The sequence below is a fragment of the Lonchura striata genome, chromosome 8 (assembly GCF_050655825.1).
Source record: "Lonchura striata isolate lonStrDom1 chromosome 8, ASM5065582v1, whole genome shotgun sequence".
NCBI lineage: Eukaryota > Metazoa > Chordata > Aves > Passeriformes > Estrildidae > Lonchura > Lonchura striata.
Window position 1 is genome coordinate 15,959,514 of NC_140710.1, and position 27,366 is coordinate 15,986,879.

At 40.6% G+C, this 27,366-nt stretch overlaps 1 protein-coding gene across 10 annotated transcripts in view; it reads left to right on the forward strand.

Annotated features, from left to right (window-relative positions):
- The window catches only part of LRRC8D (leucine rich repeat containing 8 VRAC subunit D), a 51,787-nt gene that overhangs the window by 3,990 nt on the left and 20,431 nt on the right, over positions 1-27,366 (forward strand). For 2 of the 10 annotated variants that reach the window (XM_021526469.3, XM_021526489.3), the window contains exon 2: positions 7,643-7,782. The exons of 1 other annotated variant lie outside the window; for it this stretch is intronic. The gene's annotated coding sequence lies outside the window, so the exon portion shown is untranslated. 7 more of the 10 variants (XR_014957074.1, XR_014957073.1, XM_085586408.1 and 4 more) reach the window with 7 other exon arrangements.

Genomic DNA, 27,366 nt, shown 5'->3' on the forward strand with positions numbered 1-27,366 from the left:
GTTTGACTTGCTTGCGTTGGAGATGGGTTTGGCTCAAGATCTTTTGGTTGGAGCAAATTGAGTACAATTTTCTTTTAACCATATAACAAAGAATAGGTACCAATTGCATGCCAAACAATTTCTCCCCTCAGAGATTACAAATAAATTTAGAAAAGAACAAAGCCAGGATTTCTAGTGTTTAACTTCTTGAGAATCGTCTTGGTTTTGGCACGTTAAAAAGAAAAGTGCGTCACAAGTCAAGTTGGCACCTAATACTGTCAGTAATACTAATTTCCACATCATTAATTTTAACTGACACTGCTTCAGTCTTTCTCTTACCACAAATTTATTTCATTAAAAAAATTGGAACTCTTTTCATTTATTTCTGTATTCTCTTCAGCTCTAGCAAGAACAGGTTCTTGTCCCCCTTCAGGAAATGGATAGGAAGAGAAGTTAAAAGACATTCATGTAGCAGCTGCCAGAATGGCAGATATCCTTGGAAGGAGAAAATTTATTTTCTTGAGATCAAGCCAGCAAAATGCCACTTTTGCCCAACATTTGGAGGCAAGCAGTAGTATGGGGAGTGAGTATGGCTGTACCAAGGACTTGTTTGTTAGAACTGTTTTAAAAGAAATACCTTAGTTTTTCTTCTTTACCCTCTTCAAGTATAAATCAGGATACAAAACCATATTGTTCATGTAGCCTCAAAACTAATTTTCCTTCTTTCCAGTTGGGCTCTTTCCTCAGAAGTGATTTGTTCTGAGACCAAAGTAATTGCAACATTCAAGACTTGAGAAGCAATCGTGGTGTAAAATACAATCAGCCTTAGGGAGGAGGAATGATAGTTGTTGCTCAGCTATTTTTTTCTCTTTGGAGGCCCTTTTTTGTTAAAAGTAACTCTAAGAAGTAGAAAGAAATATCAAGGCTGAAAGTGTGTGACATCCAGCAGTGAGTGAGGATAGCATTTGTGTTTATCATGGTCTTGCTTTTTGTACTGTATGATCAGTAAAAGAATAAATAGTCTGATTCTTGTGATCTGCCTTGCTCCTTGTTAGTGTTTAAAAAAACCTCAAAAACCCCTTGTATATGGTCTTCTTGTCAAAAGTTAGGCATCTCAGGTGTTCTATCTTGTGATGGCCTACTCTGAAGATCAGAAAATTGCAGTGGAGGATTTCTCAGACCTAAGGGTTGGCTGCTACAGATAATTAAATGCTGTTGTTACCTTTTCCTATCAGGTATCTCTTCAAACTGTTTGCTGTGCTTATAAATTTGGAAAAAAAAATGCACAGTTCTCAGACTGGAGTTTCAAAAGCTCTCTATTCATTTGCCCAGGATTTTTTTGAGTCATACCTCCTGATGATTTCCCCTGAATAGCTAGACCATGGATAAGGCAGACTAAAGTGTCTGTTACTGTTTTACATGTCTTACCTGTGACACTCATATAGAGCTGGTAAATATGATGAGACCATCTGCTGGAGACAGTCATGCTCAAGATGAGCTCCCTCCCTGCATTCATTATGTAAAGATACATAGAGAAAGGAAAAACCCCATACATAAAAGTTCTTTATGGTCCTGATGAAGCAGTGAGACAGGCTCCTGCCTGTCCTCATGCAACCTAATGGCTACAAAGTCACAGCCAAGATACAGGTTTGTCTTTTTTCCTCTCTTGAACTTCATTCTTTTCGAGTCAGCATTGAGATAATTTCTTTATAAAAGTATTCCTTGTTGCCCTTGGGTCTTAAAGAAGCCAGGCTGCCACGCCTATAATGTTTTCAAGTCTGGCCAACTGCGCAGATACCAACATGCCTGTTAAACCAGAGATTTTTTTGTATGGAAAAAATTTTGAAGCACTTTACTCTTGCTGCTGTGATTTTCCAACCTGAGATTATAGCTTTAAGTAGAGAACAAGTGCATGGGATGTGTATATGAATATGATGTCTGAATATTTACCTGTTATTCATCCATTGCAGGATAGGAAGGAAAAGAAGCTTACATGCTATTAACTGGTGTGAGAACTTGTATAAAAAATGTGGATGCCTGCAATTACCCCAATGCAGACTTGCTGAATCTGTGTGTGCTAGGGATGGATATATTTTGATGTGGGCACATAAAAAGTTGATTTTTTTTCATGTTATGTCAGTAAAATACATGGTTTGTTGTCTATCTCAAGTAGACTGATTAAATAACCAAGATTATACAACACTGATTTGTTAATCATTGAAAATAACCTTTTGGTTCAAGAGCTTCCTCTGTGAGAATTAATATTTTATACAGAAGTGTTATGTAATAGACATTTTGTTGCCTTTGCAGTCCTGCACACAGGAACATGGTGTTAAGCTGATGTAGTTTGGATTGTTCTGTATTAATTTGTCCACTAAACCAATATCAATGAACAAGGGGTAAAAAAAGGCCCATGTTGCATATTTGTAAATGGTGGTTTGTGTACAGATCATGGAAGGGGGGGATAGGAACTGCTTTGGTCTGATGGTCTCTGCATTAAAACTCGAGGGAGCAGTGTTAGAGGTAGTGCTCTGGCTTGCCTTGTTTCCAGGCACCGCTGAAGTTACACACACTTTCCACATGCATTAGCAATTGCCTTCATCAAGGATGCACGGAGCAGCCAGACTTGACGGTTAATCTGACTGGTGTTTCAAAATACAAACTGAGAACTCCACATACAGGGTTCCTCAATGACTGCCATTCAGAAGCTTTTATGTACTTACCTTCTCACTAGTTAAATTAAGAAACAAAGCCTAACCTATCTCGTTTAGCGGAGGAACTGACAAAAGGGAAATGAAACCTTTCATGCACTTGAGTTTTTTTTAAGTAATATTTGATGGTTTATAACCCATGCTAAATTTTTTCACAGTTTTGCCTTGTTGGCCTTGATAGCAGAGAGAAAGGAAAAACTGGTTTGATGGTTTTGCTCCTCTCCTTTTCTATCCTTCTGACAACAAATGTATTGGCTCTGGAAACAGGAAGTGGAGGAATGCAGATACATAAAGGCTTGTTGGTGCTGCAGAAATTGTGACTTTAACAAGTGTAGGTGTCCTAATAAAAAGTGGGTAGGAAAGTGTCTAATAGAAGAAAGGTATTCTTAGAGAAAGAAGTGGACTGAGAGAAACAAAATTGTGCTAATAATAATTCAGAAAAGTGAAAGATGCACAGGTTTAGACAAGAATATTTTTCCAGTGTTTAAAACTTCTATTTATGCTATGTTTATTTTCAGTGAAAGTTAATTTAATATGTAATTAGGTTGAAAGGTAAATTTAAGAGTGTCTTTATTAGCATTGATGAGTTTAACCCAAACAGATTTTCAAGAAAGAAACCACTGAGGCCTGAGTTACAGGAGAAAAAAGATAGTAAAACCTGGAAATAAAAATATGAGAAACATGCAAAAATACAAAAGAAAGTAATATTGAGGAAAGAAAAGGAGATAACAAAACTGTGGAGAGAAGTGTGAGTAAATATATCATAAAATTATAAATCATGAGGTTATATATGCTCACTGCATGAAATGTAATGGGTGCCTGAAGCTTACGGGTGGAAATAGTCCAAGCCTTGTTTGGAGAAATGAGGCACGTGCAAACCATTAGTATTTTAAGTTTTGTAGTCTGTCCAAGTGCACAGTGGCCCAGGGCAGCCTGGAAACAACCTGTATGCAGCTGGGCAGCGTGAGGAGCAGAGTGCCCCTTCTCTGCTGTTTCTTCTGTGTGTGAAGAGAGGATGGTGGCCCTCCACACTCTCATAGCTGCTGATTTCTGTCACCTCATTCATGTTAAAACTTCTTCAGTGTGTGATTATTTACCTGCTTGCTGTTTGACTTTGTAAAATCTTAGATCTGGTTTGCTGTCTGCAGAAGAGGGTAAAAGAGAGTGACCAGCAGCAGCCCCCTCTGGTACTGCCTGTGGTCAAACAGTGAGCTCGCTCTAGCAGTGAGGAGGTTTCCCTGCTTGACCAGCAAGGTTTGATTTGTTGATGCCTTTGCTCTATTCCTGCTGTCTGCAGCAGAAGAGAGGAAGTGGGGAGGAGCTTGCACACAGCCTCTGGCTCATTGATGGGGGAAGAGGAGGTGGCCACCAAGAGAAGGGAGGCATTACAGGGAGCTCCCAAATTGAACTGGCTGTTGGGTGTCATGTGAAAAGCAAGGCCTAGAATGGACAATGAACTCCACAGGGAGTGGCAGTGGGATCCTGTAGGCTCCCATGTAGCAGGAGCAGTGCCTGAGGTGCTTTCCAAGGGGAGTGTGGTTTCAAGACCAGCTGGAGCAAATTTGAACTTGCACTGCTGTTGAAAGGGGAAGTCCTGCCTTCCAGCCCACCCTCTGCTTTGGGCAAGATGCCTTTCCCAGGCACATACCATGGAGAGAGCAGGAATGTTAAGTAGCAGGGTGGCCACAAATGAGCTTCAGCTAATTGCAAAACTTACTTAGAGATAGCAACAGAATCTGCTATTTATCTGGTTAGGTTACAAGCTACTTTTGACAGTATTTTTACAGGACATAACCGTGCTGGGGGTTTTTCTTCTCTCTTGATGAAATTACACTTCTTCTGTGTGCTGGTTTGTTGTTTTTCTTATGCAGCAGCAAGGGAGGAAGATGGCATTTTAACTGAAGAGATTGTCAAATGTCTGCTGTTGTCTGAGTACTTTGATATATATGTAGAACTGAGACTTACTCAGCTGTGCTGAAATTAAACCTCTAATGACTGGAACTGCTTACTTAATTAGCTGGGGTGTGGGGGTTTTTTTTTTTTGTTTGTTGTTTTTTTTTTTTTTTCCCAAAATATCTACTTCTTCCCCAAAATACCGTGACTTCCCTCCTTTTCATTTCTTTACAGAATTCATAATGATTTGTTCTAAGAGGATTGTTTGGGTTTTTTTTCAGTCTGTTAACAATGATAATACTTCTGATGCTTTTAACAAGGAAATAGTTTTCCTTAATGGAAAAGATGTTTGATCAAGTGACTGTACAAATGGAGGCAGCCACTGTATATAGGACGTGGCATTTGGAGGTTGCATGTGTTATGCCTGAAGTGCCAAGTGCTTGGCTGTGATTCAGATGAAATTGGTGCTGGCTGATGCCAACACCCCAATGTAAATGTGATGTCTTTCCCTATGCTGTAGGGCCCTGAAAGAAAAGTATTGAAGAGAATGAGTGCCCGAGGGGACGAAGTTAAAGAGAAGTGGTGCATGTGCTCCTTATTTAATCTCCTTTGTAGCCACTGTACTGCATACTGACTATACCAGTGGGTGTGTATTCTTGTATCAAAGCAGATGTTTCTGTTTCTGAAGATGTTGCTTTGTTTTAATAAATTGAGGTTGTCAGTTCAAAAGTGGAAGAGGGAGGTGAAGGAAGTAGCATAAAGTGAGAATTTGTCAAATGGGATTTGGAACAAAATCCATGAGAATATTTGTGGTAAGAACTGCAGAGAAGAATCCTTCACTGGTCTTGGCATTGTCCAAACATCTACTTCTGCACTGCTATGATTTATATAAGAATTTCTTTTTTTAGATTGTTTTTTGGTTTGATTTGTTTTCTTTTGTTTGTTTTAAACCAAAATTTTGTGTTTTGTCATTTCTTATCCTTCATATATCCTCCAGGTGTGATCCAATCCATGTGCTCAGCCTATTCTTGGAAGGGGAGGGTGGTGGTGATGGACCTCAGCAGTCTTTCAGATTGTGATTCAGCTCGTGAAGACAAGCTCTCCTGTTCTTCCCATGCCTTACCAAGTGTTGTGGTGGTGCTGCTCAGCCTCTCCTGGCTCCTTTCCTTAAATGCTGATACACTCTCAAAACACAGCCCTCCTACTTTGAAGGTGGGAGCTGCCTTTGCCTGCTGGTTTTGGAAATGGGTTTGTTGCCTTTGGGAGCAGTGCTGAGGAGGGATTGGAGGGCATGGTGAACTCTGTTCGGGCCCTTCTTGCATGGCTCCCTGACCTCGTGCAAAACAAGGGTTACAGAAGCAGCCAAGGTGAATGGCCTCGTGGCTGTGAGTATTTTCTGTTAGATCTCAAGTATGATCCAAAGGTCTGTTCTGAAGCTTGCTTGCTCTAGGTCCTTGGAAAGTATCTAGTCACAGTTTTTTTCCTCCATGTATTTAAAAACTTAGAGTTTCTGAAAACTCCATAAAAAGATTTGCTTCCGCATAAAAAGATTTGATTCTCCTGAGACTACTTGATTACCCAAAGCCCTTTCAAGAAGAAAAGTCTATGAGGCATATTTTATTTGAGGATTTGACAATGTTTTCCCTAATTTTTCCTTATCCTGGTCTATACTGTGAAGAAGAAACCTGGAACAGCAGGTTCCTGCTGACCTTTAAAATTATCTCAGTGGAAGGCCTGACACAGGGCTTGTTCCTGTGTGCTTCTGAGTGCCAGTGGGTGGCACCGCTGAAAAAGCTTCAGAAAAACAAATTAGAGGGAGATTGGGGTGGGGGGGGGGGGGGTGGCTTGTTTGCATTTTTTCTGCAGTGGTTTGGGAGCAGCTCTAGTGGATGAGTGCACTGCTCTCGGTGCTGGGTGCAGACCCTTATGGCAGAACAGCTTTGCTGCAGGCACTGCTGGGGTGGTGGGAATGGGATGGGGCTGAAGCAGGGGGTGCAGCTGGTTGTCCCTGCCTGTGGAGCATCCTCTGCTCTGGAGGGCTGTCCCTGTGCTGTGTACCTGCGGCTTGCTACCCTTGCAGAAGCACCTGCTGCACTGGTGTTGGCACCCTGGCACAGTGTGCTGTGGTTGGCAGTGCTAGGAATGCCTTGGGCACACAGCAGTGCTGCTTGGTGGGCAGCAAGGCAGTGGCAGCCAGCCGGCTGCACAACGAGAGTCCTGTAGAATCCTGCCTGTTGCTAAGGGACTCCTTTTGCATATGGAACAACACTGGTTTACATAGCAGCTTTCCCTGTGTTTGTTGATTGGAGGCAATTACTGTAAAATACTTGATTTATAACAAGGCATACTTAATAAGCAGCAAACTAAAATAAATATTCATGAATTACCTGCTGGAGTCTGGCTGTTATTTTTGCTGAGTTGTTGCTTTTCATCTGTGTGCTCTGGAAGCCCTGGAGCCTCTGCATTGCTGGAGGTGAAGGCAGCAATGCTGGGTCTTAGCTGGTGGAAGCTTTGGGCTGAAGAATGAGGGGTACAATTCCACTTTTTCTCTGTTTTTTGTTCATTCCAGAGGATAGAGGTATTTTCCTCAGATTTTTCCAAGCAGTTCATTTGACTCAAAATGGTCTGCTTGCCTGGTATAGAGCTGTAATGCAGTAGTTGAAGTGTCATCAAAGTGTTTGTGTGGAACACGTGCCCTGTACAGCTTCCACATCATTGGGATCTGGTCTGGTTTTTGTGGTGCTGTAGGGAGGTGATGATGTACAAATAGCAGTGCTTTTGGTTAAGTTAGGATGAACCAGTATGTTTAATACAATGTGTGGGAAATGACAAATTGCTCATTTGGGATCTATGCTCTTTGAGAACAGGACAACTCATTTAGAGTAGTTCCAAAGTTATTAAAACAAGGATCTGCTCAGTCTTCCCTAGAGATGAAGCACAGTCAGCAAAAGGATGAGTAACCTTTGTCTTCTGTGTTGCTGAGTGGCATTCCTCTGACCCCCGCTACCATGACCACTTTATTTGGCCAGTTTGATTCACAGGAGTTTGTTTTTATTTAGGAGGAGTCTGTGGCACTTGTAAAAATGAGAAAGTGATCATCAGAGTCTGGCTTGGTATTCCTGCTGCTGGAGCCTTCAGGAGCCAGCACTCAGCCCTGCTGAAGCCGGAGGAGGAGGGCGGAGAAGCACAGCCTGATCAGGTACTGAGCCAGTAATGGGAAGAGTTGTCTGATGCAGAATTTAGTTGTGGATGATCATTAGTTATAAAAAGTTACATTTTTTAGAAGGTCTTGTTAACATGTGTGATGCAATGGAGGCCCAGTAAAGACAGTCACATCTGTGGGCCTGGCATGGGTGCATGTTATGAGTTCTGTAACAGAGCTCAGGTGAGCATAAACAAATGCAACACATTTTCTGAGGTATTCGATTTGCACGTCTAATGTGCAGTACAACTCAGTACGTGTTTGCAAATACCGTTTTCAGGCTTCATGTTGTAAAGAATGGGCTAGGAATACTCTTAACAAATGTTTGAATGTTGAAAAGCAGCTTGATGTCTCGAGAGAAGGTTTTTCCTCAGCTTTATTATTTGTTCTAGTAGGGAGACTTCAGTGCTAGCTTTTGATGAGCATTATGTTATGTGGGAACTGTAAAGCACAGAGAGGTAGCAGACTGATGGGTTTTAAGACAAAACCAACTGTCAGTTTCCTTGTTATATTTTCATTTGCTGAGATATCTGTAACCATTCCTGGAAACTAATATTTATTCTTGCATTCACATCTTTCAGATTGTCATACTTGAGAAGATTTAGCTAGGTTCAGCTTGTATGAAGACAAGTACAGGATTTTAATTTATTGTAATTGATTTGGGCTTTTTGTCTTATGTAACTGTACCTTCCAGTTTATGTGGAACTCCTGCTCTGAGGACCATCTTTTGAAAAGACTTTGCATATTTTTACATGCCATTAGAGATCTTTTAAGAACAGGGCTAGTACTTATGTTGGCTTGTACAATGCTTGGAGTGGCAGTGGCATGCAATTCACTTTTAGAGGGAGCATTCTATGAAGAGGCACAGTGTATTTGCACTTCAAGTGATGCTTTCTCTCCAGAAACACCAGCCTCTGTAGCTTAGACTGTCTGAATTTATTAGTCACATTTTTGTTATTTTATTATTTATTATTTATTGACCAGGTGGAAGCAGTGAGTGTTTGTTTAAAATCTGTTAAGAAAATTATTCCTAATGTTCTAGAGGTAATTTCCAGCTCTGATTATATCTTTCCTAGTGAGGTTAAAAGAGACTCTTTTTCTAGCATCCATTGTGAATACTTCATTTTTTTTTTTTTGTCTTGGGAAATAAGGATCAGCATTTATTTGATTCAACAACCAGCTTCCTGCTTCCCAAGGAAGAGATAGTGGCTTTTTTGCTTGCAAACATCCCTCCTGTGGAGTCTTTGTTGGGGAGTTAGGGGAAAGCTAGCAGTTCCTAGTGAAATAGCTGTGTAGCAGGATGAGGAGGGATTATTGAAGCATTACTAGGAAATTCATGGCTGTGTGGAAGACCTTATGTACTCCACAGACAAGCTGACCTAAATTCTGCAGCCAGGCCTTACTGGTTTCTGTGCTGATGTGATGTGGCAGGCTGGATAACCTGCAGCAGATCTGAGGATTAAAAAAAAATGCAGAGGGAGTACAGAGAAGGATTTGTGTTTGAGTGGGAACACAGACAGGCAGGTCTTTAAAAGTGTACTGAATCTGTCTTAATTTTTTTTTGTTGTTTTCTAACCCACACTATTCTTAGTATTGAGTAATTTCCATGTAGCCAGGATGGGTCTGTATTACAAGGATACTCATTAGGAAAAGTGGAGATGTTGTTTACTCTTGGATGGGGAATATGTGGATGGTTTTGCTCATAAGAAGCTTGGACTTCTGAGATAGGTTTTAGCAAAGAAATTGTGCTAAGTATCTTACCAGTAGTGAAACAGTTAACACAACTGACACTTGAACTCTTCAGGAAAATAGGATTAGTATCCCCTTGACATAAATGGAATGGCTTATGCTTGAGTTTCTAGGTGATGTTTGTTTCCAAGATTATACATTACACAAAACATGACACAAAAATCCAAATAGAAAACAAATTCCTGATCTATCACAGTCAAGTTGGTCAGTCTGACCTGCGTGCAGTGTTTTCATGCTGTTACTTCTTGTAGTAGTGTTGTGACTTTGCAGTTCAGTTTCTGCTGGCACAGTTGTGGTGTGAGGGCAGTTACTGCTTCCTGCCTTTTTCTGTACACATAAGCTAGACTGATGCAATGCTCTCCTTTGCTTTCACCCTTCGTGCTTGCACACTTTTGTTACCTGGTCTCACTGCTTCCTTCTCAGGTTCCTCTACTGGTATGAGAGGATTTTTTTTGCTAGTACTGCTTATACCATGTCCTGTGAAAGGAACAGTTTATGCAGGCAGAAAAATTTTGCAATCACTAGAAGGGCTTTTGTGGTAAATTTTTTGCTGGCATAGTTGGGAAGCAAAAAAAAAAAAAAGTATTGGCTGATGCAGTTCAATGAACAAAATGTTAAAGTGTGGCTAGGGGTTTTGCTGTGCAAGTGTGCTGGTCTGGTTACTGTGATGGAGTGTGTGTGTATGTATTTATAAAACATTTCTGTCTGGAAACCTCTTTTTTGTGGCAGCATAAGCTTTAAGTCTTGATTTGTTTTAGAGGAATTTCTGCAACTGCAGCATCCTGAAGTGCCAGGGGAAATAGTGATATTCTGAAACATTGCTGGCTTATTTTAGATCACATTTCACTTGATGTGCTTTTGAGTTGTTTTAAGAACAACTTGTCTGTATGAGCTATTTGTTTACTATATGCACGTAATAAGCAGCAGTGCTGACCTTTGACTGGAAACCGGAATGACTGCTGGTCCTGCTGCCCCACTGGCAGGAGCAGGTATGGTGAGGTGGTTGGAGAGCAAGGGCTGTTTCCCTTGTGTGTGTTTCAATATCAGAAGCAGTAATTAGAAGCTTATTAACCGACAGATAAATTAAATAGATTGAAATTCCCTCCAAAATGATAAACTGGTTTTTGCTTGCATTTGTGTTATTGCCAAGGCTACCTCAAGGCAGAAGCAATGTTTTCCTTAGTGCAGATATAGATGTCATTTTGAGTAATTCTTTGCAATAAAAAGAACTTCTGTGTATCTTGCTCCAATGTTACAATTTTCATGTTGGTTTATCTTTTCTTTCTTCCTGTCCTTCCAGCAGAATTTTCAATGCTATTGTTAGAGACAGAAACTGGAAAATAGCTGCAAAACAGCCCCACTTTGGTGTTTTTTTCACAGTTTTTGTCTCCTATTTCTTTGCCTAGACAGGAGACTTGTCCATTACTGATAGCAGAAGCCAGTCCTCGCAGCGACGGGTCAGTGAGCTGAGCTGCTTCCAGCTTGTCTTTCTGGAGCCTGAACCCAGCCTGGCTGCTGGCAGTGGCACTGACACAGCACAGGGGAGGAAGGGGATGGCCCTGGCAGGGCTTGTCACCAGCTTGCTATAGTAGAGAAAAATCTGAGCAGGGTCAAAATGCAGCACTGCTCTCTTTCAACATTCCCTGGAGTAATGGCTTGTTGCATGGTTTTGTGTTCACAGACATGGATGCATATCAAATTCAGTGGGCTGCAGTATTTTTAGCTGTCTATGTGTTTTGACATATTATGATGTTGTTTCGAAATACTTACCTGCTTTCAGTTCTCGACTGGAATCTCAGGAGGTGCCTTTTGGATAGATGGGAAGTGATTCTCAATATATTGCTCCCTCAGGCTTCATCTGTTATCTTTGGTAGGTGATGCTGTTTTGAAGAAGGCAGCACCGTCGCAGTTCTTGTTCTCTCGGAGGCTGGGTGAACACTGGAGCACTGAATCGGTGTAGCGAGGTGCAGCATCAAAGAGTAAGGTCTGCCTGTCCTTGTCCATACCCAGTTTGCTTTCAGGAGAGACAAAACCCTTCCAGCAGTGGAGAAACCACAGGAGAGATTGGACTGGGGAAAAGTTGACCTTTTGAACACTAGGTTATCCTTGTCTGGATGGGCACAACATGACTTGTAGTGCTGTATTTGCACATGATGGTAAAAAGGAGATACTGTAAGATGTTGGTGACATTACTGCCTTGCACCTCATATAGTAAAGATTGGGGAAGAGAGAGAGATTTGCGAGGGAAAAAATGAACAAACAGCTCTTTGTTGCTCAATTATTTTAGTGCTTCTGTGGTTTAGCTGTTATATTGTGTTACTCTGTCCACAGTTTTTTATGGACCTCTTTTAGAAAAATTTTAAATTTACATAATTCGTTTCTCTAGTTCTGTTTATTATTTAAAGTGCTAGAATATGCTTGCAATTATAGCATTCCACTTCCTTTGGTGATTGGATATATAAAATCTGGTCTTCGTTGCTGAGCAATGAGCTCCCAAACTTTCTGCTTAACTGACTGCATTTCATGAAGTAGGTTTTGCCCAGTGTTTTACTGGAAACATGGAAAAGTTTTCTATGCAGAATTAGAATTGTTTTGATCAATAAACCATCAGTCTATTTTCCATTCCATTAACTCTTACATTCTGCAGGAGCTGGGCAAAAAAAGTGATTTTTTTTTTTTTTTTCTGCTCATAAGTTGGATCTACTACTTTTTGAGGTAAGATATTTTTCCAGGCAGACTGCAAACAATTTTCATGGGCAGTTCAAGTCATTATTTAAGGAACAAAATGATTGTTAACATTACTGGTATTTGAAACATTGGGGGAAAAGATTGTTGCTTGTACCAGAGCTGCACTCTGGTGTCCAGCTGTCCGGTTTGCAGCTGGATCTGGCAGTCCCTCATGCTTTGCCATTTTGGCAGGTGGTGTGTTTTGGTGACTTGCTGCCTCCCATGACAGCAGGCTGAGATGCTGGTGGTAGTGCTGCTGAAGGCTGGGAGCAGCGTACATGTGCCGTGGGTGAGGTTGGAAGGACTGGAAATAGGGATGCTGCCTGGGTTTTTCTTTAGATGCAAGAAGCAGTGAGCTGTGATAGAACCAGACAATCACCTCTCAAGTCACCACCTTTTGGCTGATGACTGATGGCTGGTTTTTCCTCAGTCTCTGTGGTCTCTAGTCCTTGGGCAATCACTGATTAGTGGTAACTTGCAGTCAAGTTCACAGCAATACCAGTTTTTCCTTTTCAGCTCAGGGAACAGGATGGGGAAGCTGCAGGTAGCCTCTGCAGGATCTTGGTGAGAATTTATGAAGGCAGATGTGGGTGGTGGTGGAGCTGGGAGGTATCATAACAGAGAACATGGAACATAAAGCACAGCCAATCTTGCCAGGAGTGTATTGGCCGACTCCTCTGGATTGTGCTGTCCTGGTATGTGTATTTAAACAAAGACAATCTGAAATTACTGGCTGTCAACTTGTTAAAATAATCAGGTTGCCAAGAACTCTATCATTTCGTTAAGCTTCATTTCAGATTTATTGTATATTTTTTCACCTTTAACACAACTAATTCAGGGGATGCAAACGTGAGGTTTAGCACACTAGTTCCACTCCCTGCAGTTAATTTAAATTTTCTTTTAATTTGCTTTTGCACCCCTGCTCTTTTTCAATCAGGGTTCAATCTGAAGGCAGCAACTGAGAAACTATTCTTTCACTGAAAGGGTATGTCTAGGTTGTAGGAGATAGGAAAATGAGAATTGGAGCTCTCATCCATAAACATTAAATAAAGCTTATTTCAACAGCCTCTTCTGTCTTTGTTAGAATAGTTGAAGGTATGCCAACCTAAAAAGCCCTAAACCTGCTTGAATTTAACTTTCACCTAGGTCTTTATGTGTCATATCCTAACGAGGCACAGAACTGCTTCTGTTTTTCTTGTATGTCGGATAGCACTTTCCTACACTGATTGTGGAACTTGGATGGGTTTTTTGCAGTACCATTGAGGTTTTTTTCCTTGTGTGGGCTGTTCAAATAGCTGTGCTACTGGGAAGACAAACACTTAAAATTGAAAAATATGATGAGGCAAGGGCTGTCAAGTATTATGCATCAATTTTGTACTTTGCATGCTGAGGTCTTGACCTACTTGAGGTCTCTAGGTACTTTTGCAGTGTAAGTATTTAGCAATGATAAACTGCAATGTCTGGCAGAGGGATTTGGTGTGCAAGGACACCTGAAAAAACAACCTTTAATCCTTTCCCTGAAATGAGCTGGTTTCCAGGTTTCTGTTTTTTTCAGAGAGGTTGGACAGGGTGCTTCCAGTCAGTGTGTGCTGGCATGATATTCAGTGCTCAGCACCTTGTTTTAATAGTTGTCAGCCAAGTAATATTGATAGAGCTGACTTACTGGACTTTTTCCCTGCATGTGTGTTGCATTAATTCTTGAATGTATTTTTTTTCTCATAATTAATCAAAATACCAGGAAAAGCCCTGTTCACCAATAATGTCTGAAAACAGTAAAAAGAGCAGAAGACCAGAAAGCCCCCAGATATCCCTAAATAGCAACAACAAAATGAGCTATAATGTGGTCAGGGGGAGAGCTGCTTGTTGCCAAAGGCACTTGCTAAGAGGGGGACAAATTATGAAAGCCCACCATTTATCTTGGATTTTTGAATGAAGGAAAATGTAATTGTGTTCTCTAAATAAAAGAGTGGAGTAGTTATGTATTGTTCCTTGCAGTATTAAATGACTTGTTAATATTAATAGTTTCACAGCTTGTCACAAAAGGCCTTGGTGTTTATTCTTGGTTTTCTAGATAGTCTGATAACAGATGATAGAACTAGACAGGCTAAAGGGTCATGGGATTTTAGAAAGATATCCTCTAAATTAGGATAGGACCTTTTAGAGTTAGAGGTGTCCCCAAGATAAGTTGTTACTGATCTGAGGCGACGGATACGAGTGTTTCTTGCTTATTAAATGCCCCAAATGTGAGTAGATGTGTGTATAATTAAAAGGCTCTGTGGGTCAGCACTGGCTGAAAATGTTTTCTGACTTTTGTGTAGGTAAACAGCCTTACTGATGTTTCTTGACGCCTTTTCTGCAACATTATCTACCCTATTAACAGCATCTGTAGGGGATGGGCTTGTTTTCCTTCTGTGCCATCAGCGTGTGCATAAAGAATGTGTATCTTGCTTTCATAGCAGTCACAGACCAGTGTCAGGAGCTGACTCACTGCTATTTTGTAAGCAGGGTTTGCCTTCCTTTTATGCAGTTCTGCATTTTTCCATTCCACAGTCTATGGTAATTTAGATCTTAAGTGTGCTGGTGTTAAAAAGCCTGCTTCCGAGTAGATCTTATCTCCATGTATGTGGCGTGTACTTGGCCTAATTTGATACTAATAAAAGTAGCTTTTGATTATTTCACTTTTTTCTAGTTGGGTCCTAATCATGTTGTGTTACAAAGGCACTTCCCCTGCAGCTAACATACATGGTCATTAACAAACAAGTATTAATGGTTTGGAGGGAATGGTATTTGGTCTGTTAGTTATTGTTACACTGTCAAACTTGTAGGGGCTTGTTTTCAAATATTCCTGCACAATATTTGACTTCCTTGAGTGTTAGATTGTCTTTTTCTACTTGTGTCGTAACTGAGCTTTGCTATTGGGATGTCATGGTAGGGTGGGAGTGGTAAAAATGGGCCACTGGAAAGATGCAGAAGGAAGGCAATGGCCCTCTATAACTTGAACATTCAAGTTAGAATTTCTAGTGTGTAGCATACCTTGAGTAACAGTGGATTCCATTATTGACTTCCAAAATCACTTAAACTCACTCTCACACCTTAGTAACACTTTATTCATGGCAAGTCAGATATTTTCTTGTGACTTTTTACTACTTGCTTTTACTTGGCTCAGTTAGATGATTTTTTTTTCCATGCTGGCATATTCAGAGGAAGTAAAGTGCCAGAAATCTTCAGTGCTGTCATTATTTTTATTTTTTAATGAATAGCTTTTCTGAAAATAACTGGATACCAATGTGTAAATCAAACTTTTCCCAAAGTACTGCTACCTTTGTAATTTTTTTATAGCTTTTCTAGGTAAAAGTTGGAAGATCAGATTGTTTTAATTGATGTTTTTGCAAAACTTGTGTGGCTGGAAAACTGACAGTAGTCATGTGAATTTCGTATTACTTCTGCATGATTAAAATCAACAGAAGTACTCTGGGCTACTACTAGAAATATTTCCAGAAAAACCATACAGGAGACACTAGGGGAGATAGCCCAGCAGAGACTTTTTTTTCCTGTTCCTCGTATTTTGTGGTAGCTCCAAGGCTGAGCATAGTAGAAGTGAAAGATGTAAATCATTCTTAGGGAAAAAGGTTGACGTGATACTGGTTTTCTTGGTAGTAGCCAGGAGGCTGCAGAGAGGAGAGAAACAATAGGAAGCTTTTTGTTTCCTGGGTGGAGTTTTACATTTGGCACTGGTAAGTGGGGGAGCCTGATCTGAAGACATTGGGGAACAGCAGCACCTTCCCTGGGAGCTGCTGGACTTCAGCCTGGGTGTTCCTGCAGGAAACTCCACCCTCTCCTTCTGTCTCTTTGGTACGTTTTCTAAGCCTTGATGTCGTCTTGTTACTGCTGGCAAAAAGTTACATGTGTGGGAGATATGCAAATGTATTGTAGTGTTCTGATATAATTTTAGCACAGGAAAAGAGCAAGCTCTGTGCATAGGTATCACTAACCGAGCTGCAGTCTTGCAGCTCAGTCTGTTTAGTAGAGCTGTCAAACTTTGAAAAGAGATTTGCATGGATATGGGGTATAAGATCAAGTTTGTAATTTTGTAAACTTAAAAAGTAGCTTCTATCAATCCACAGTTCTATAAATTCCTTTAGAGACAGTATAAATTGTCTGAATGAGTGTAGAAGAATTGTATAGTTCAATGACATGATAATTGAGGATTTCTGATTATGTGAATCTTCTTATTATTTACAGCATATACCATTGCTGGAAGAATACTGGCTTTGCAATGAATAACTGAGGTGGACCTTATCTTCTCTTGTTTCTCTTCAGTGTAAAATTCTAAGTACTGTTTCCCCTTTTCTCTTTTTTTTCTTTGCAGCTTTTTTTTTCTTTTTTTCTTTATTATTTTTTTTTCTTTTTTTGGTAGTTTTTTTCCAGGTATAATGAGGGCTTGATGATCTTGTGGGAGAGGAATGAATCTGCTAAAATCGTTTCTCATATGTGCAGGGTTAAGTATCACATTCAGGAGGGTAATGTTCCAGTGGAATTGCAGTCTCCCCATAACAGTTTAGACTTTGGTAAAGCAAGTGGATGAGTCATTGCAGGGATTTGATGGCTGAAAAGATTGATTAATAATTAATTTAAAAACAAGATGCCCTTTCCTCTGTGTCCTAGCTTTCAGCCATTCAAAAGATCATCAGATTCCCACATGTAGTTTAACATTTGAGTACTAAGGATGTGTTTACTTTGATGTCTTTCCCTGAACTGCAAATGTTGCTTTGTCTTTGCTTTTGCTCACACATTATTTATAGAGATATAAATGTCAAATTTGACTCAAGTGTTCTGATGAGGTTACTGCACTTAGAAGGAGCCAAATGTTCCCATTTGGTGTGCTAGGGTTATACTTGCTTCATGACCTTTTTGAGTCACTGGTATTCCAGGTGCTTAATGGATAATGGTATTCCTGATTTTCAGGAATTCTTGCATGCAGATTCTTTGCTTTTCTTCAGTCGACATTTGTCAGTCAAGGATTTCTAGTTCTACAGGTTTGCATTTGAGCTGGGTGTCTAATGGGAAACCCTGGGTCCAGGGTGCTTTCTGCCCTTATAATGGGCAGATGGGATAATGGTACAAGTGGAGAAGGCTGCTGACTGCAGTGTAACCCTGAAAGGATGACTCAAAATGGGCCTTTTGAATTCAGTTAATAATAATGTGTGTTTGAGGGGGGTTCAGTGGCAGTAGGTCAAAGATGTACATCAAGACATCTGTTTGCTGACAGTGTACAAAAGTCCACTGTCCAAAATTTCATTTTTACATATTTATAAGAGTGAAAGGTGAATGAAAATGCGTACTAATCTTACCTTGAGCTGTTGCTATCATTCATAATTTAAACCTGAAATGCTTCACATTTTCAATGTAATGATCCCACTAATCATTAAATTCTGAGCTCTGGCTTGGCTGTAGTCTTCTGATCAGGCTTCTGTAAAAAGTAAAAGGCTGCCAGATATTTGGTACCAAGATGTAGCTACAACCTTCTGGCATTGGTGTTTGTGACATTGTGTGTTGTCAGATGCATAAGGTACAGCAGCTGACACCTTGCACTTTGAAAAGCCTCAGTCTGCAGATTTGTCTAAATTTTCCAGCTTGCAGGTAATGAAATACTTTGGCCTCCTTTGACTGTGAACATTATTTTACTATAGTCAAAAGTTAATATTTAGTTGCACTGTTTTATAAATGCTGTTTAATAGTTATTGTATACTGCAGAATTATTATAAGTAGAGATTTTGGCCTTTGCAAGGATAGCATTGGAGTTAGACTTCAGGAAGTTTTGTAGAAATAGGTTGTTTCTTGACCTTTGTGATAAAACCACCATTTGCTTGTGCACAGAATATGGAAGTGGAAAACTCTCCCTCCCACTACCTCTTTAATTTGTGTTAAAAGCACTGAAAATAGGAAATGTGGAGATGAGATGTTAGTTGCACGAAAGAATATGTAATCTGATTTATAAAACTAGGTCTTCTTGAATGCTTGTTTTACTCCAGCAAAACCTCCTTTGGTAAACGTCATGTGCAGGATTGAGTGGGTGTTCACCTGCTGGTTTGTCGAGAGAGGAGGACAGGAAAGCAGTTTGCTCTTGAGGGGTGTTGGGAAGAAGTGGATGATTTCACAGCTTGAAGTGTGCAAAATTTGCTCCGGTGTCAGTATGGGCAGTGGAATTTGACAAGAAGTGGGAGGGGAGAAGTGTGTGTGACTAGTGTGGTACTTTGCATTCTGGAAGGAAGAAGCAGGGTCTGGAATTCATAGTTTGACATTTTTGGATGTGGGAAAGAAGCCAAAGGAAGCTAGCGGGTGTTGGGACATGACTGATTTGCTCCAGTTTACAAAGTAGGTGTGGACGGCAGAAATCAGAAGGACAGCAAGAAATCACCAGGTTTTGTTTAAACTGAAGAGGCAAAAAACTGCCAATGGAATGGTCAGCCAAGGCACCCTGGCCTGCTCTAGTCCTGATTTTGGAGCCTGGCAGTGCAGCTGTTTTCAGTTCACAACTTGAGAGCCACTTTGCTCTGGATTACTGCCATTGGGAACATCCTAAGACAGAGAAGTCCGTGAAGAGAAGTAGTTGCAGTTACATTAGCTTTTTCTCTGGGATCACTGTGGGACCCCTGGATGGATGAGAGATGGATCCATGTTTCCTCCAGGCCTTATCAGATTTGCCTGTGGAGAGAGTTGAGCAATGGTGCTGTAAGAGGATTCCAAGGCAGAGCGGGTGAATCTGGCTACTGGAACTTGCCCTAAGGAGCCAGACTCACCAGGGCAGCTTGCTTGAGTGTCTTGGTCCAGAGCCTATGGAGTGGGAGTTAACATACACAAAGTATGTGGCTGGGCAATCATTGTGCATTAACTTTGGTAACTTTTATAAGGTATCTCCTGTTAATTACCTTGCTGTTGAATATGTGAAAAGTAAGATTGGGGTTTTTTTTCTATTAAGCTGAACTAGAAATAGTCCCTATGGGTTTTGAGGCTTGGACAAGAACATTATTTATCATGTGGTGTCACATCAGCTGAAATCCTCAGACAGTAAGGCTGCTGGATTTCCCGACACTTGCCTTTCTCCTAGTCTGTCACAATTCTTCCACCATTCAGATTGACATTTCTTGTATGTTTGAGTTACGGGGGTAACAAAGCTTGTGAAACAAGACAGTCTGTGAAAAATAACTCTGTAATGTTCCTTCAGCTTTTCCACTGGGATAATTTTTCACATGTACATTTGCATTAATAGCAGTTGGCTTCTAGTTAACAAATACAGTGCCCTGTGAAATTAATGGGTTATTAGGGTTGGATGGGTTCCTGTGGTGCCCTTAGTGCTGCAGCTTTCACTAGCTAGCTGTGCCTTTGCTTGTGTGCACAGCAGAGTTGTTTACATGTTAGGAATATGCTAGAGGCAAGGAGAAAGGAACAGCTTTAATGTGATGCAGCTTAGATGCTCTGTGGGGGAGGTCTCAGAATTGTTCACAACAGGATCAAATGTCAAATCAGTGTTTCGAGAAGAGTAAAGTTACTGTTTATGAGAAAATTAAAGAATAGTATATTACATGCTTTTCCTCCCATCTATTTTTGACCCTGTCTAGGAAAATGTCCCTCTCCTGTGGTTCTCTTGAACCCTGTAAGAGTATCAGTGATGCTTAGGAGAAGCATCTGCGCAGACCTCTCCTTTTGGCTCCAGCCACTCCTTTGGGCTGCTTTTGGTAAGGAAACAAGTAATAATGCCAGCCAGCTTCTTTCAGCTCTTGCATGAAAAGCCTGGTGATTGTGTTGCTGAGGACGCTGCTGGAAAATTGTGGCTACTATTAAATTTCTTTTACAGGCACATCTGGGGATTTTCTGCTCTATAGAGTAAGAAAACAGTTACTCTGACATCAAGCCATGAACATGAGAAAATGGCTTCTCCCTCATTGCAAGGGAGGAGAGAGAGAAGTGGAGAAGAAAACAGCTGAAAACCTCCTCCTCTCCCTCCAGAGCTATTTTTTGCCAGTGACAGAGAACGGTGGGATGAGCAAAGCTGATCTATATCTGCAGCAGGCTGTGGCTCTGATCCGAAGATGCATCCCCAGGAAAAAACAATGAGCTTAGCTGTGGGGGAGGGAGCATCCGAAGTCAAAGCACTTCTCTGCTGGTTCTGCACCTGCAGGTTCTGTTCCAAGCTGCTTTGCACAGTAGGCAGGTGATACTTAAAATTTGTCAAGAAGGGACTGTCACATTTTGTCTCAGATTATGCCCCATGTGTCAGCCTGTTAGGGCAACAGGCTGGGGTTTGGAAGAGCAGCTGGGGCATGCAGCTTGGGGAGAAGGGGTAGGGATAGGGAGGGAAGGGCTGGAGAGGAATTATGAATAATTATGTCAGAATAAAAGGCTTTTCAAGCCACGGCTAGGTGCCTGCTAGAAATGCTTCTCTAAAACTGGCAAATACACAGTCAGGAATTCCATTTACCAGAAATAAAGCTTTTCTGATTGTGTGGCTTCTTGAATTCTTCTTAGAATAGTTTGGTGTTGAACCAGTGTCCTGATATGTTGTGTTGTCTGGGCTTGTCTCCCAGGGGAGATATTTTGGACAGTTACTCCCAAATAAATTGTGTGTCATTCTGGAGTTAAGGGCTTGTCTTCACATGCCATTAGGAAATCATTCAAGTCAGCTGAAGATGTGAATTTAAAGTGAATTGTTTCAACTGTTCTACATCTTTGAGGCAGAATAACTGAAAGTCACTCTGATTCTGAAGAAGTGCATCTGAAGAAGGTTTAATCAAATCAGTTTAATTTGCATGGTTTTTGTCTTAAGAATTAATCCAAAGTGCCTTACGCAGGCAAAGCCTCAAAGTGGATTATATTATATAGGAATGATTCCTCTTAAGGATTTTGAGAGTTTATGTGGATGTAGATGTATTACTAGTCAGGAATAGCACTTGTATTTTAAAGTCACCTTGCACTTTCATCCTAATTCATGTTTTAACCTTCTGACTGCTAACCTTAAGCAGAAATTACAAGAAGATGTGAACTGACTTTAGTCTCTGCAATAGATCTTTAAAATGCTGCTGGATGGCATCCTTAAAGCTATCACTAGTCATATAATGACTGAAAATTTCAGTAGAAACTTCTAGTTCACATATTTAATCTTTTATAGTGAATGGAATGCACTTTAGTGGATAAAGGGGCTGATTTCTTCTGAGATTTTCTAAGCTGATGGGAGGAGGGTGAAGGAAATTAGAGGAGTACAAGTCCTCTGAGCAAATCTTGGACTTCCACCCCAAACTGAAATTCTTCCCATCCCATACAAAGTTTTTTTTCAGATGTGTGTATGAAATAGGGACCTTTAGCAAAATCTGGGTAGTAGAAAGGCTGAATGTTACCTGAGGCTTTTGGCAACCTGCATAGTTAGGTTTACCTCAAGCCTGAGAGGAAGAGACAGAGGAATCTGGCACAAGGATTGTGCACTTTGGACTGAACTGTCTGTGCAGACTGGCAGTTCTGAATATTTGCTGCCTAATTCAGGAGGAATTTTTTGAAGTTACAGACAGAGCTCTCCATTTTGCATTTTAATGTATTGCTACAATCTTTTTCCTTCTTTACTTCCCTTCCTTTTTAATAAGAAGAGGAATGTCTGAATTACTGTAGGTATTTTTCCTTAATCATTTTCAGTTGTGCAAAATAAATTGCAGTGGCTGATGTACAGCAAGAAAGAACACACATTATTGCCTTTTCAGTTACTGAATTTAGACTTGTGAAACATAGGAAGGAATTTCTAATTTAACTAAATTCATTTAAGTATGTGTTTCAGCAGCCATGTGAGATTAAGTGGAAAGGTCCATCATGTATGTTGAACTGCAGAATTCCATCTGTAGACTGCTACTGCCATGCTTCTAGAACACATAACAGATCACTCTGTGCGGATAGTTAGCATATTATTTAAATAAGGTTGTGAAAATAGGAGGTTCTGAATGTTTTTCTTACTGTTGAGGCGATTATAAAGTCAAATATTGTCATTTTCTTGCTGAGTACTTTTATTGTCCTGTGAAAGACTTGGTTCTAGAGAATAAGGACTGATTCTGCGAAGATTAAATAGACAGGATTAGTTAAATTTAATTAATTCATTAAATGAAGGTTTGATTGACAGGATGGGCAAATCCAGGTAGAGCAGAGATGTCTTCACCTTGGGCAGATGTAGGATGTTGTATCTACGCTCTGAGTGCACGTGCTTTGCACTGCCTCTCTTGGCTGAGGAGCAGTGAAGTTTCTGTGGCAGTGTCCCACTGGGATCAGGCTGAGGTCAGTTCATTTTGCCTTGTTCATCAAACAAGCAGCAGATGGCTGGGCTGTGCAGAAGCTGTTAACCTGAGTGAGGGTCAGGCTGATGGCAGGAGTCTGAATTTGTACATTGCCCAGTCTGGTTGACTTACCAGATTGGTTACTTGGTAAATACCTCATCTTAACAGTCAAGGACTAGATTTTGAGGTGCTTTATATAAATGTCTGAAATGGCTGATCAGGAAGCGTTAGGTTGGTTTCCCTTTGTACACCCTGTTTAGTTTTGTTTTGGTTGCCTCCGGAGTGATTTCCATGATCCCATTGGCATAATGAAAAGATGTTCAGTGCCATGAAAATTTAGCCCATTGCAGGTCAATTCTTGTTTGACATCTTCAGCTGGCAAAGCTACTGTGGACTTTGTTATCACACGGCTAGAAGTTGGTGGGTTGCCATGGGACCATTGAGTGTGACCCATTTATGTAAAGGATAGGCAAACAGCAAACAGCCCCAAAGAAATTACACTTAATGCTTCAAAACAGCATATTTGTGATCACAGAGAACTCAGTGTCATTGTTGGGAAAAAAAAAAGTGAACAGAAAACAGATCCTTGTAATAAGATACTAAATGGTCCAAAAGGTGAAATTCTGGTTTAAAGAAAGACATCTACGTTAACAGCCCTCTGGTTTCAGGACACGTTTAGAAATTTAAAAGAAAAGCCAGTAATTAAGGGGAAAGTGGATATACGGGAATGCAAGTTAGAAGTTAAGGAAGTAAGTTAAAGAATTAACTGAATATTTCCTACAGTTCAACTATGTTAGGAAATATTCAAATTAATACTCTTCCATATTTGGGATAGTGTAGAATGTGGTACCATCAGTGCAATTCCAACAGAGAATTAAATCTGATTTAATAAATTAAGATCTCTTCTAGGGTTACCCATATGCAAATCAGCAGTGCTGTGACTTGATTGTTCTAAAGACCTTGGTGAAAAGTCCGTAGGCATGCAGGCAGTTTTTAATAACTGTCAGTATTGGTGGTCTTAAAACCAACTGTGCCAGAATAGATAGGGAAAAAGTGGGAGACTGACTTAATCATAATCCAGGTAGTTTGACATTAATAATCACCAAAACACTGAACAAAATTAAAGCAACCAGGACTCTTGAGATGTAGTAAAGCTATGTCTTCAAAGACATCTAATGCAAGGGGCTGTAGACAATTCAACCTGTTATGGTACTCTGCTACTCCCTCGCTCCTTCCAAGTCCTGTCTCTCCTTCCCTCTCACAGCAGCAGCAGCAGAGGTAGTCAGCGAGGGCTGCTGTGCCCCCTGGGGCCTCCTGTCCTGACACGTTACTGCTCTGTGATATTGCAAAAGTAAATGGATTAAGAACTGAATAACTGATGTTTGAAAGTTAGTCACTTGTGGTGAATCATTGTCAAGCAGGAATGCTTCTAGAAATCTCGTTTGAAGGATTGGAGTGAGGGCGTATTCCATTGAACTTTTTCATCAAGTAGCTGGAGACAAAGGCAGGATCTGTACTGAGAGAATTGGCAGGCCATATCACACTAGGCAGTGTGGTAAACAAGGGCAAAGCAGCTTGGACACCGAAATTCACACAGCCTGGTGAACTGTAACAATCAAAGGTGCAATTTGATGTAATCTGTAATATCATGGGGCCTGCAGGTGTTAGACTTCAGGGTAATGACAGAATAGGATCTCGGGGAGAAGACTACTTGGGGGTACTGTGAATCGACAACTGGACGTGACTGCCATGTTGCAGGGCAGCAAAGGGGATAACTTTGGGTGTAGGAGGGGCAGTGGGTGAAGGAAGGTGGATTGTCTACAATTCTGAGATCCAGAGGAGCCTATTGAAAGTGGGAGTTCATGTAAGTCAGAGGAGATATTTGAAGGCTGGCTGGTGTTCCACAAGGTGAGCCTGAAAGGCTCATTCTGTTGCTGGGTTTGTTGTTTCCTGATAGATAAGTGGAGGAACTTGATAATTGGTGGGAAACACCTTCTGAGGGAGAGTGCACTGGAGGCTAAAATGCAAACAGAAACAGGCCTGACGCACAACTCATGGCTGGAAGCTGCAATCAGGCAATTGGAAATAAGTGCATTTGTAATGGTGAGAGAGCATAAGTGCTAGAACAAATAAATAACAGAGGAAAGTGGTGGACTCCACCCAAAATGTTCCCAGAGCTGAAAGATTCTCTGGAAGTGTCCTCTGTGCTAAATACAGGAATTGTTGAGAATAGTGGTATGTGATGTCAAAATGACTTTAGTAAATCATAGATGGGACTATACAAACCTGCAAACCAAAATGTTCTTCATATGTGCTGCATAGTTGAGCATCAGCTGGCCTCTCTGCTAGAAAGTGTGTGTATATATATAAATATATATATATATTTATATATAGCATATGTGTGTGTGTATACTTCAGGAGAGGCATATAGATGGGTGGTGCCTCTTCGTGTGAGATACGTAGCTCCTTTGTTAAATATTTCAAGAGCAACTGAAGAAACTGGAATCCAGAAGTGGTGACCAAGAGTTTCCTAACCATGCATATGGTTCTTTATGGACTTAAACTGGGAAACATGAGTGCATTTCCACTCTGCTTATGCTAGGAAATAATTGCTGTCTGCAGGGCAGACTAACTTGTGTGTAATGCTGTCTGAACTCTTCTCTCTGGAACTGACCTTTCTTGTATATAACCAGTTTTGGAATCTTCGTGCTGCTCTTCTCTTGCAAAGCAGAAGCTTAGATGTTTCTGTTCCTCTTCTTGAAGGTGCATCTAAAGGAGTGTTGAGGAAAAGTAGAACGGAATGGATTAAGTGTGGCAGAAGGCTCACAAGCAATAAATATTTGGGGGGGGGGGTGTTTGGTGTAGCTTTTTATTTCTTTTTCAAAGTGGACAGTTAATTTATGAAACTCACTGCTACACGATATCAGTATGGGTAAGAATTGATAGGATTCTAGGAAGGATTAGGCACCCAGGAAATTATTTATTTAGTTTCACATAAATTTATATGATTCTCTTCTGCACTTAGAAAATAGTTGGTAACAGTGGGGTCTAATGTGGTGGACTGATTATTGCATAGCTGTTTACTAGGAAACTTCTTTTGCTGTATCTGTTTCTAGCTACTTTCACAACAGGAACTGGTGATTCAGAGTTCTGTTTCTAAATTTAATATGAGAAGGAGAGTAATTCAGGCTGAAGGAACACTGAGGGTGTGTGTATGAAGGAGAGGTGGTGATAAAGGGAGAACGCACCCTGTGTGCTAAAATGTGTCATTGTGCCTCTGATTGCAGGGCATACATGCTGATATACAAACAGAATATGCATGGATCAGAGTAGCAAACTGCTTTTTGAACACTCAGCTTTTCAGTGATGATACTTGTACAGTATATCTCTGTTGTACTAAAGTAATTGATCTGCAGGGAAAATTAAGCATCTTTGAGGAGTGATACCATCAGAAGTGGAGAGAGAAATAGAGCAAGGAGACTTAAGTTATGGAAAGAAGATGGTTTAGCTGTGTTTTTGTCAGGCAAAAGTCTTCCATTTCCTTTGTAATTACCTTTTGATACTTGTTTTGGAGAAAACTGCTCTCTGTTCTTAAATGAAGAGTTACAAATGCTGTAATTATCATTACTTTTTTCTTTTCCCTTTTTTGCTTCTCTGCGTTACATGTAGGTGAGACAGGCACATCCACAACTTTACTTGGTGTGTGACAGTTGCATCTGGTAAATACAAGTAGACAGAAAGTATTGATTTTTGGGAAGGATTGATATCGGGAAGGTGCCAGGTACAGGCATGATGACTGTGAGGGTTGTTTCACTGTTGCTCCCCTTTCATGGTTTCCAAGCCCTGGGATAGCTGCTCAGCACTGTTAGCAGTGTATGCCTCAGTGTGCAGAGAGCTCCTCTGTGTTTGTCACTGTGTCCACACAGTAACACATGTATGTGATCAAAGCAAACAGGTCAGCTCTGCATGGATCCTGTAACCCATGTCTGTTCACCACTTGGTGGAAAGTAATCTGCAGTATTATAGAACATGAGAAAAATGATGTGGTTAAAGTTTTAAAACTTGAGCAGGTTCAAAAGATGAAGCATTTTAGCATTGCTGTCTTTGTAGATGGGAATGTTATTTTGTTGTCATGCCATTTGTGACTCAAAGATGGGGACCAGTGAATAGATTTTCTTCGAAGTTCTTTGCAAGGATAAAAGGAACACATCAGTCCTACCTCTACAGGCTGCCTTTCTAGCTTAATGTAGCACTAATCTGGCAAAGAATCAAGTAAGCATAACTGGACTCTGAACAGAGGAGAACACGATGTTGAAGTCGGATGCTACGAATTGGCTCTTAAGAGCTGCATCAAGAAACACAGTGAATTGTGATATTTTGTGGCTTTTGTGTGACTGCCATATTTTTCCCTGCATGCAATCATTCCAACACAAGTTAAATTCTTTGTTGTAGAAAAGCTAAATATTTTTGAATGCTGAGTCTGAAACACAGATGATATACTGCAGCAAAAGACTCTCATGGGATGTTTTTATGAGATGGCTTTTATTTGTTAAATGAGTTTTCAGTAGTTCTTCAGTGCATGCTATTGTATTGTTTGTGTGATGTCTTACAGTGTCACTGGTCTGATCTGGACTGTGATGACTGAATAAATTGCATCATTTGCTGACTGTGGAAAGATGGCTTGATCTGTAAGACACATTTGTGTATATGTGCATTTTGTAATGTAATCATAAATTAAAGATGTTCAGTTAAAGCCAAATACGAGCTGTATTCATAACTCTCGCTGTTCTTGTCTACC